Here is an 11,983-nt window from a genome sequence, read left to right as displayed (position 1 = left end):
AAAAGAGAGCGAGCGCCTGCTCCTTTCAGCTAAGGGGAGGTCGGAATGGTGAGAAAGGGCAGGCAGCCTAGGTAAACAGGGCAGTGGAGCAAAACTGGATGGGTCAGTGAAGGCAACTTCACTTCTCAGCAGCCCGTTCAGGCTGAGCTAAGAAGCAGGAGGCGTGAGCCCCCACAGCCTGCCTGGGGTCTTTCAACCAGCTACCCCTAGTAAACTGCAACAGCACAGACAATACCTTGGCAATGACTGAGGCTGAACGATGGAGCACAAAACGATTTCTTACTTTTTTTTTTCTTTTTTTTTAAGAAGTTAATTATAATAGAAACTGGGAAATGAAGCAAGCAGAAAGGTATGCCAGCAATCTATTCTAAGCTGTATTCACACTCGTGAATTCATAAGCAAACCAGTTATTTGCTTATTGTAAAAAGCACCAAATCTACAGGAGCAAAGGCAGCAGTGATCTCACCTACAGAGCAGCTGATGGCCTCAGGGTACTGATGGTAGCAAACAGCATTATTGCTATTTTCTATTTACAGCAAGCATCCCTAGCACTGTTTCCATTTGCAATGTATAATTCACGTTGATCTCCTCACAGCATTTCCTTGGGTTCTCATACCCTTACCGACTCCTCAGGTTACTTCCCACATCCCAGATGGTCAATCTCCAGAAGGCATCATCTGTGCCTCAGCCCCTTCTAGCTTAAATCCAAGCTGACGGCTCATTAGTAGAATCATTCATCAACTGTTGCTGTGAGACATTTGTTTTCTATGCAAATCAGATTTTGTGCAACAAGAATGGAATTCCAGCCTTTTTGTAACTATTTTAATGTGAAATGCTGACATCAAGTCTTAAGTTCATTTGATTATTTTTCTGTTTATGTTATTATCAATCAGTTTTCTGGCACTCTTTTCTGTTCTGAACTGTTCCAGTTCAATCACTCTGCTGAATTACTTGAACTCTCGATGAACTGCACCAAAAAAGGAAAATTAACTAATGCCTCATTTGATCTTGTGACCATAAAACTTGTGTTTTCATTCCCTCTTTAACCTTTGACCACCTATTTTTTCCCCTTAATTTGTGTGCTATGTACCTGATAGTTTTAAACTTGTTTCTTTTATTCATGAAGAAAGAATCCGCTGCCCTCTATTCATTTGAACCACTGCTGACTTTTTTTTCCAGATATTCATTAATAAGCAAGCACTTAAAATTGGTTCTTCACAGCCCATCTTACATTCCCACTGCCTTACTGGATTTCTCTTCACCAGCACAGATGCTTTCACAAGAAACGCCAGCTACACTCATACAGGAAAACCACCTCAAAGAAAGCAGTGCAATGGCTATTCTGACTGTAATGAAATTCCATTTGTCAGCTTATTAGTGAAGTTCCCTCATATTCACAAGGAGCTTGAAATTCATTTATGTTACTGATTTTAGCTTTTTTTTAAAAACAGATGTCAAAATACCCGAATGTATGACAGAACATTTTAACACACAGGTAGAACACAATAAAATACTGTCCTTGTACAGCCAGAAAGAATGAAATGAAAGGGGAAAATGCCATGGACATCTTTAATGAGGACAAGTAATCCAAATAACGGCTCACATTTGATATCCATGCCCTCCATTTATGCAAACACTTCATTTATGGATGTGGATCCTACATCAATACCAACCAGGGGAGTGGGGATGGTAAGATTCAGACGCCTTGTCCTGGATACATTCATTAAAATCACGGTAAGAAGAATACAAGGAGCCTCCATTTATTATGATCTTTCATTCTGTTTGTATGGACTACTACAGAGTCTTCGTGTGTAAGTACAGGCTTCTTGTTCTGGCATCCACTTTGATGGCCATGCAGCAGGAGGGCACCCGGTCTTTGGCAGACTGTAGGTCTCATCCTGAGCTAACAGAAGCACGTGTATGTTCAATGCCATTCCCCCCAACCTACAGACTTCCTGTTGTTCTGCAGCAGCATGCATTATCTCCTAGTATCTACACCACTGAAACTAACGGGAGCTTTTACTTTTGTTGAGTCGAACCAATATCAGCCTTCTGATGACAACAATGAAACTGGGATCGCAACCTGACGGCACATGTGACACCTAAAGCACTCGTGCCACAAGTGCTTCTCCTCTCCAGAAGACAACACTCAATGCTCAGACAGCAGGGACCATCCTTGGGTTTTCTCTGCTCCACCTTACAGCCAGCTTGCTTTTCAGATGTGCAGAATCTCAGAATCACCAAGGCTAGAAAAGACCTACAAGATCATCCAGTCCAACCATCCACCTATCACCAATAGTTCTCGCTAAACCATGTCCCTCAACACAAAATCCAAACGTTCCTTGAACACCTCCAGGGTTGGTGATTCCACACCTCCCTGGACAGCCCATTCCAGTGTCTGACCACTCTTTCAGAAAAGCAGGATTTCCTAACATCCAGCCTAAATCTCCCCTGGTGCAGCTTGAAGCCATTCCCTCCAGTCCTACAACAAATGCAGTCGCTGTCAGGAACGTTTAACACTACATTTCCAATTCTTCCCTACAATCATTCACAGAGTAGAAAAAGGGTCACTTCAGGCTGCACAACTTCACCGCTGGCATATGGCAGCAAACCCACAGCAGAAACACAAGATCTTCCTCCCCTCTAAAACAGATGGCACGCCGATCAAGTCGGATATAATCTGACGCTAGCTGCACTACTACTGCTATTAAATCAGGAACCAAAAGCAGTGCAAAGTAGTACAAACAAAGAAAAACCCAACGCAGGGGAGGCAGAGGGAGAGGACAACAAGGAAGAATAGTGAAGAACAGTAACAAGAGACAACCTACAGCAGGAAAGGCAGACTGCTTTGGGGTACATTTACGACTTAACAACCAGGAATGGCAACAGGAAAGAAACTGCAGTGGCCCTCATCCGATTACAGAGGACGTTCCTCTGGCCTGATGCTGGCCTGGTTCCCCCTGCTCTTGTGATTCACTGCACTGGGCACCTGCCAGGGGCTACATATCCTGCCTGCTTACATAATTACATATTTATGATTCTGCCGAGAATTCTTAGTCAAAGCTTATTTCTGAACTGCAAAATGCCTACAGGATCAGCAGAGAAAGTTCTCCAACAAATGCGACTTCACAAGAGAGCCACCACTTCTTGTAATTTTTAAGGACGGTGGTTTCCTCTTCAGCTGAATCATTCAGTAAGTAAACTTTAACTGACAGCAGAATAAAGGCAAGCGGTGCTTTCCCTCTGAAACAGAGGGAGAGACTGCTAGTGGCTTTTATTTGTTCTTTATAAAAAAAATATATATATATATGTATGTATGTACGTACGTATGTATGTATGTATAATTAGGAACCCCTCCACAAAAGTCTCAGAATGCAGCAGTATATAAACTTTTAAATTCTTATCACAGTATGCACCCTCTCATAATGCAGTCAATACTTCCTCTATATCATATTACCAGCACTTCCTCTTCAACACATATACCTCTGTCAGCTTATTCATGCTGATCCAATAAAGAGAATTTATGGATGAACACTCTGAAATATCTTTTTTCAGCTGTAACCAATTATCAGACAAGAAAACCACTGCGCTCCACCTTTCTTTGTTGATAATAGCATCCATTGATTTTAAAAGGAGCAGAACAGTCCAAAATTTCATGTCATCACTCAGTTTAGACTTGTTCAAGAACTGCTACAAATACACACATAGATAATTTCCTTTTAAGGTGTACTCCATCAGCTGTACAGCCAAAACCTTCAGTGGTAAATTTCATGAGCATTTGTAGGCTCTACCACTGAAAACACTTTCAAGCTTGGTTAGCTTTACGCACATAAGTATTTCTCACCTCTGAAAAGAACCATTCCTATTCCTGAAGTTACATGCACGCATACACACGCGCATTTGAAGAATAAGTCTTAGTCTTGTAGAGCTATTTATTTTAAAGCAACTATTCACATCTTGTTACCAATATCTTAAGGACTTCCAAGTTTCAAACCCCCTTGAAAGCAAGAGCCCCTGTTTTTAATGTAAGAAAAACCAAACTTCAGCTGTACCATGTTTGTGATTTTGACACAACATGCAGCTGCAGCTAGAACAGCACTCACACCTATTACCACTCCCCTGACTTGATCCAAACCTGCCATACCGACCCAGGGCAACTACCAGTAATCCTTCACTTCCTTTTGCACCACACTTCCCTGTGGGCCCCTGAGGTTAGTGGCACAACCTCCTGCTGCCCTTGGGTGTCTTAAGCAAGCGGACTGCCAGAAAATTACATTCACTCACTCCCTCTGCTGCCTTAGAAGGAGCAGAAAGATCATAGGAAGACTACAGACAGCACCACAAAAGGGTTCCAAGAGCAAGATCTGTCATGATCTCAGGGAGGTTTTTGCAGATACCTTCTAATCCCATCACTGGATGCATTTTCTTTGGAGGGAGTGCTTCTCCTGCCCATCCTCCAACCACACTCTTGCTGTTTCTAGGCAAAACCTGTCAGGTTAATTACGCTGAACTTCCCACCGTGAGAGTCTTGATGCCTGCAAGCTCTTCTCCTGAACAAGTCTCTTGCATATAAGAACAGCTGCTCTACCGTTCCTATGGAATTAAACCCATCACAGCAAGCTGCCATACAACGATAAAACCCAATGCTTGCCAATTTTCAGTAGCTTTCTAGTTTCTGTGCACTCCTTCTGGCTGCTGGACTAGACAAGCTTTGACAATCCCCTTCCAACCGAACCATTCTATTCAAATTAAATAGTCATACATACATGTATAAATACATACATATGAATATAAACAAAAATACTCACACATAGCTCCATGTATTTATATGTACACATACCCACACATACGCAAAGAAAGGAAGAAAAAGAAAGCAAGGCAAACTGCCCTGCCTTCAAAACTCACTGCACAGTAGGACGGAAAATACCTCTTGGGTAAGCTAGCTTTTCCATCACACTGCAAAAATAATAATAATAATTTGCTGAAGCTTTTATGGAAAATCTGATGCCATCTTGCCTTTAGGCCAAAGGACCAGGACTTTCATTTTTATTTCCCACACGTTCGTTAACCCTTGTGACCTGAGGCACCCTATTAGCAGCCTCCAAATTAACTTCTGAAATCCTAGAAAACGTTGCATTATGCACCTATCTGCCTTCCTCACAAAGCCTTTTTTGTTAAGTTCTCACATCTTTCCTTTAAGAAGCCAATCCACATCAACTAACCATAGCCATACTCCATTTTAAAAGGTTTGAACACAATATAAATACATGATTTTACCAAAACTACCAACAATTCCAGTATGTTTTTAAGAATTAACTAATATTGTACCCTATTTATGTGTTAACATATCTGATGCAAAAAAAAAAAAAAAAAAAAACCATCTTTTATTCACCTTTAAAATGAAACAAAGAAAAAAACAAAAGAGGATGTACAACTTCTGCATTTTAGTGCTGGTCTGGGTTTTTTTTGACTCGCAAAAAATGGAACTAGCAGTCATGATTAGCAGACTGATCAAAATGCTCGTATCATTTCTCATGGGAATCAAAAATGTATTTCTGATTGAAAAACACACTGAACATGAGTAGTCAGATGAAACCAATGCTGTGAGAAGAGCACAAACTGCTTTCTGCAGGTCAGCCCCTGTCCCACTCTTTGTCTACACACATCAAAGACAATAACAACATAATAAAAACCCATGAAAGTTGTATTTTACTACGATCTGGAGTAAGTTATCATTACTTCTGGGATGATGATGAAGGTATCTAGCTTAGCACTTACATCTACATTCAAAGCGTTTCAAAGTTAATCAAGAGATGAGTAATTGTTTAGAAATCTCTGGAATAATGAAATATGCCACCTTATAGTAAAAGCAGCCTTTAAAACAGAAAAAAAAACAAAAGTAGAAACTATTTCACTCTGCTACACATTACAGTTGAGTATGTTTTACGATTCCTGTAACAACGAGCATGCCCTTGAGAGAGTACAACTCTGAATTTCTAACATGATTTGTAGAGGGAAAATTAGGGCAAAACGCAGCAACATTTCAAATACAGTCTCAGAGTACTTTAAAATTTTATGAAGTATAAGGACTAGGTTAATACGGAATGAGTCACGTTTTTAAGAGAAGCAGTAACACAGACCTGAATTTCAAGTCATAACTAAAACCACGCACAACTAATACAAAATAAAAAGAAATCAGAGAAGCCTTCTGTTGGGAAAAGGTCAACAGCAACAGTGAAAACTCAGCAGTAACACAAGAGTGCGAGGGCACTCTTGGTTTCGCTTTCATGCTAGGCTACGTGACCAGGTACAACTGGCACCTTCTCACTTCACAACTCTGTTCCCTACAGCTGAAATTCATCCCGAGCAAAGATAAAGCGCAGTTTATATCTGCAAAGTCTGAGCTTAAACATCAGGGTATTAAATGGCATAAACTCTTGTGTAGATCATCTGATCTCCGAGTTGTCTTTGCTTGGTGCCAAACACATGCTGCATTACCCTTCACTCCATGATGTCCTAGAGTCAACAGGCTCACTGACTGCATTTCCCAGTAATCAGTGACACCCAAACTCTCTCAAACTTTTTTTTTCACAGGACAAAGCAGAGTTGTAAAGGTGTCAGTGAGACTACAACTGATCTACATACTCTTTAGACCCATGCACCCACACAAATCAACTCAGCTCTCAGATCCCAAACTGAGTTTTGCATCTTGTGATTAGAAACACCATCCTTTTAGCACTGAGCATAATGATCTAGAGATGCCCGAAATGCAGGCTGACACTTCCTGTACTTAGTTCTTAAGTCCAGTGCTGCATTTGACACTCCCATAACACAGCTCAATGTGATAACGTAAGACTCAGAACTGCTGAAAGGAGACTTTGAATCTAATCAAAGTCACAGATTAAGTTCCAGTCTTCTTCAGAGCTCACCTCTGCCTTCCACCTGCACAACTGTTAGAATGCAGAAATACACCATCATGACAGTTTGCAAATATCACCTTCCAGCCATCCAAAACATTCAGTAATATTCCAGAGATGGGAGTAAGACGATCACACCAACCAAGACTATTTCTAGAGAGAACTTTAACTTCACTGGTCTTCCTCTGTCAAATGCACAGAAGCAAAATACACCTGGCACTGCGTACATTTGTAATAGGAGATGCTGCTAGCATTGAAATAAGAAGCAGAGAGCCCCCTCAAGGGGGTCAACAGAGCACTCATCTCATCTACAACCTGCCCAGAACAGGCTTTTGGCCAAAAGAGGAAGCAAACCAGCTACCAGCAGGATGAGCTATGTCATTGTCAAGTCACATTCCTTGCTTCAAGACTAACACGCTGCCCTACTTTCCACAGGGCAAAGGAGAAACAACTTCAATATTCTGTCAAACAGAATAAAGCTCTAGATGTTTCTTAGGAGGAAAAAAAAAAAAAAATCAATTTGTGTACTGGAAAAAAAACACCACCACCACAATCACTCTGAAAATACTCTCTGCAGCAGAAGAGGGCATACGGTGTATTTGCAGGAAGAAACCACACCACTAACTCAGTTGAAAAGGTACTTACCATTGGCAGTGCATTGATATGCAGAAGTTTTCCTTTCAGGTGTCGCTTGCCACAGAGGGGCGATGCTGAAAGAAACAAGGAAACAAAAATAGGAACGATTAGTATTTATTATTCTGAAAACAGCAGCATTAACACAGTACAACATCAGCACAGCCTACCCCACTGCTCCTGGCACCAAACTTGTGTTCTGCCTGCACCTGCAGAGCCCCATCACACAGCACCCTATGGGGAGCCTGCAGCAGCCACCTCTCAGCACTGCCTGGTCACTGAGCACCACCTGACCTCGAGGGTACTGCACCCTCCACCACCTGCACAAACCACCACCTGTATCAAAGCCCTCATGTCTGGATTTGCCTCAACTTTCCAGAAAAGACTGTGGGATGCTAACCTGGCACAGCAGCTCCCAAGACCTTTTGCCCATGCCAAATCCGTTCTGGAAATAAACTTCAGCAACTGACATTAAACACACCCTGAAAGCCCCAAATAAAAATTAACACTGCAGTGCTTTGACAGAGAAGCTCTTTTACAAAATGGTTACATCCACTGAGAAGCAGCAATTTAAATAAATAAATAAATAAATCCAATCTGTTTTCCTACCACATCCTGTCCTGGACAACCAGGTTTATGGCCACAGGTGTGCCCAGGCACCAGCTGGCCCAGAGCTCTGCAATGAGCTCAGTGCCTGAGCCAGCAGCTCCCACTGGCATTATACACAGAAATCTTCCAAGAAATCTTTCCCAACTTCCAAAACAGAAGAATATAGTCCAAAACCTCCCATGCTATCATAATACTGTCATTGTTTTCTTTAAATTCCCCTGGTAACTGTTTCATGCATCCTACAATAAAATAGGTAAGTATAGGCAAACACTTTTCCACATCCAACTGTGTGTATGGCCTCCATGCAGGGCTGTAACCATTTCCATGTAGCACCAGTAAACTATTTTTACTCACACCATTTATGCATGGCTGCTCACCATGCAAGTACTTGCACACTACCTTTCTTGTTAGGAAATAATTTCTTCACCCACTCAAAGAGCAGAAAGAGGGACAGAAGGACATAGGTGACTGATAAAGCATAATCTGTCTGGTTTTAGATTAAACAAAACATCTCTAAGCTATTAAAAAACTTTTACAGCAAGTAAAGAACCTTCAGGGCTCGTGACTAACACTGTTCTCAAGTGCCATCCCCAAACTCAATCAGTAGGGAACAGTTGATTACAAACCCATGTCTGAACCCGCCATCAGGGCGGCAGAACCTAACAGCACAAGGAGCTGCTGCAGAGGATGCTGAAGAATGTGAGTATGCTGGGAATTGAAAGAATTTGCACACATGCTCATTTTCCTTTGCTTGGCTGTGCTGGCAGGGCAGTAGCTACGTACACGGGGAGAGGAGAGCTGCCCTTGCCAAGGGGCACATTGGCCTGCATGGGGCTGGTCGCAGTGTTCTTCCCTGCAGCAAGGGCTGCAGGACAGCACGGAAGAAAAGGCTTTGTGGGCTCACTCAGCAAATCCCATAAACAAACATTATTTGCCAATAACTGGAGTTTTCCTTAAAAACAAGAAGAAACAACCAATAACTGCCCTCCTCATCTGAAAGCAGGTTAAATCAGTGTCAGGTCTGTGTCGCGCGCACGATGGAGGAGAGCTCCACGCAACACGTCCTTCGGGTTGTTTCACTTGCAAAGGAACACATCAAACAAATCAAACAGCAACTGCACAAACACTTCCAATGAAGAAAGGCCGCCTTCAGCACCCACCGCCCCAACTGCCCGCACACCTCACAGCCAGGCTGGGTGCCCAGCTTCCTCACCTGTGCCTTACACCTGAACTAAGCAAGGACATGGGAAAACTTGGAAGAAGACAGCAAGTACACCAAGAGCTCCTTGACTCTGCTACATTCCTCCTTGCATGCTGTGGCTCTGATTTTAAAGAAGAGCACTTGAAATGACACAGACTTTTGGAAAACACTGGGACGTCCTTCTTCAGAGCCCAGTGCTGAGCACTGACTCTGCCTTATCAGCAGATTTTTCCTTCCCAATTTATCCTATTGGAGTTTGTTACTTGGCACGTACCTCGAAATAAAGCAGGTGACAGCTGTAATGTATTGATTTTAGACTCGCTCTCTTTATAGGATGACCTGCTGCAGTGATTTAACCGGTGACCAGGTGTAGTAACAGCCACACTACCCAACACTTAAAAATAATCCATTAAATGCCCTTGAGGCTGGTAAGACACACCTGTGCAGAGAGTATCAGCTGCTGCAATTAGATCCCTCCTCCCGGAGAAAGCAGGATTTTGTGGTTTTTGTTTTTGTTGGTGTTTTCTTTTAAACACCTTCAGTTTGACAGGACTACTCCTCTCAACCTAAGAAGAAATACAACTTGAGGAAGCAGTGCATCCTGCCAGATCCCGGGGTTGGCAGCACACTCTGGCCAGCTCTGCCCGCACCGCACAGACAAACCCACCAGTAAGGCTCTCCCCGCACCTGCAAGCCCTAAAAACAAAACCAAAATGGCAACTCATGCTATCAGCAACTAGGCCTGTTGTCATCACCAAGTCATAATGGTGTGCTACGAAGACAAACCAGCACTGGGGCTGGAAATACTCATCATCTTCTGCATGAGCTGAGCCACTGCCACTCCCCGTTTCCACTTGCATGCTCGGATTTTCCTTCTAATCCTCTTAGGACAGCAATATTTATACTGCTTTCTGTGACTTTTGTGCTATTTGAGCTTTAATAACAAATTTGCTCATTAAATGCTGTGCTCCGTGAATTACAAAGGCCTTCCAAGGACACAGCTCTTTCCTCTTCAATTCTCCTCGAGTGACCCACCTTCATCTGGCTTCAGTATCTGCGGAGTGTCCCAATCAAAACAGAATTAAAAATAACTAAATCCTGGATGTTCCCCTCAGTAACTAGGCTGCAAAAAGCATCAGACAATAGCTTTAAAAGCCTAAATTGAAAACTAATCACTGCATTGAATCCTTCCTTTCATTTGGTTAATAGGCACATACAAAACCAGTAGTGATTCTGCCATTGCCATGCTTGGAACATAAACAGAGAAAATCAAAAGTTACTTCTTGTAATCACACTTTCGCTGCAATCTATGGGATTTTTAAGGAAACCAGCCCAGTACTTCTGCAATAACATCTGCTTTTGGATCTAAGAGAGAAACTGAATTCAGATTTATCACAATTCATGAAGACTCAACCAATTGGAGTCAAGAAGACCAAGTCAAGAAGAGAAACAAATATGGACAAGTGAGAGAAAAAGGTAAAAAATAAATGAGGACCGCACAGAAGACAGCGTTAAAAATGGTCATCACCTGGCTAATTGCAGCTGGGCTGGTGCTGCCAAGCATGAGCCAGCCCAGGGCTGCTGAAGGGCCAAGCCAGAGAGATGGCCCAGCATCACAACCAGACAGCTCGGGGCCTCGTCACAGCACTGCATGCGAGGCCACGTGGGATCACACTCCATACTCAGAGATCCCCAGTGAGGTGCCTGTCTGTGATCCTGAGCTCCATCTGAAGCAGCTTTCCTCTGCCAATTAACTGAGAAATCTCCATTTCCTAACCTTGGTTCTGGTTTTAAGTCTTTATTACGTAAGAAATCTGGAAAACACAGATGCAAGCCAACTTTCTGGACTTTTAAAAGAATATATACACACACACACACATACATACATACACACACACACACACATCACACATAAAAGTTGCACAACTGCTCTGGAGAAAACAGAATCCGCATATACAAACACCCTTCAAAGTGCACAACGCAGCACTCACTGTGCTATGATAAGCACAGAAAAGCAAGACTAACGCAGGACAGTATTGCAGCATGGCAGCAGTTGCCTCCACGTTTAACAAAAATTTCTTTAAAAGCCCAAAACTGAGGAATTGTAGCAGACTGCTTATAACATGCTGAAAGGAAAAGAAGCTCAATTGCTGGAGAGGAAACTGTACTGGCCAGCCCCATTAAAAACACATAAAGCACCAGAGTAATCTTGTCAATACCAATTAGTTTGTACCATCAGGGAAGGCGGGGGAAGAGCCCCATTGCAGCACAATTTCACTTGCAAGTCATTTAAACGAAATTCATTAGTAAGTAACCCAATTCACAAACTGGAAGTTAAAAATCCTAGAGAACAAAGTATAACCCAGCTGAGGTTGGGAAGAGCATGAATGGCTGTTACTCCAACAGCTCCAACATGCTCGTGCTCCAAGTGCTGAGCATGATGTGCCATAAATCCCACCTCTACACTGCCATGTACATGACCACCATGCATCCATATAAAGCCCAGATACATTTAATTTGTGCTGCTTGTTTGTTCTCTTCTGAAAACAGTGGATGTTGATTCACTGACAAATTTTTGTATTTTTATTCTAGAACTGAGTTACAAAATTTAAGTTCACCACAG

At 42.5% G+C, this 11,983-nt stretch overlaps 1 protein-coding gene across 4 annotated transcripts in view; it reads right to left on the bottom strand.

The window, feature by feature from the left end:
- The window catches only part of TBL1XR1 (TBL1X receptor 1), a 309,082-nt gene that overhangs the window by 43,928 nt on the left and 253,171 nt on the right, over positions 1-11,983 (bottom strand). For all 4 annotated transcript variants that reach the window (XM_019619130.2, XM_019619129.2, XM_019619131.2 and 1 more), the window contains one exon: positions 7,563-7,627. The gene's annotated coding sequence lies outside the window, so the exon portion shown is untranslated. The remainder of the gene's footprint in view (positions 1-7,562; positions 7,628-11,983) is intronic.

Source organism: Meleagris gallopavo, chromosome 11 (genome assembly GCF_000146605.3).
Source record: "Meleagris gallopavo isolate NT-WF06-2002-E0010 breed Aviagen turkey brand Nicholas breeding stock chromosome 11, Turkey_5.1, whole genome shotgun sequence".
In the NCBI taxonomy this organism is placed as follows: domain Eukaryota; kingdom Metazoa; phylum Chordata; class Aves; order Galliformes; family Phasianidae; genus Meleagris; species Meleagris gallopavo.
Note: the sequence above shows the minus strand (reverse complement) of the source record. Positions and strands in the feature narration are given on the sequence as shown.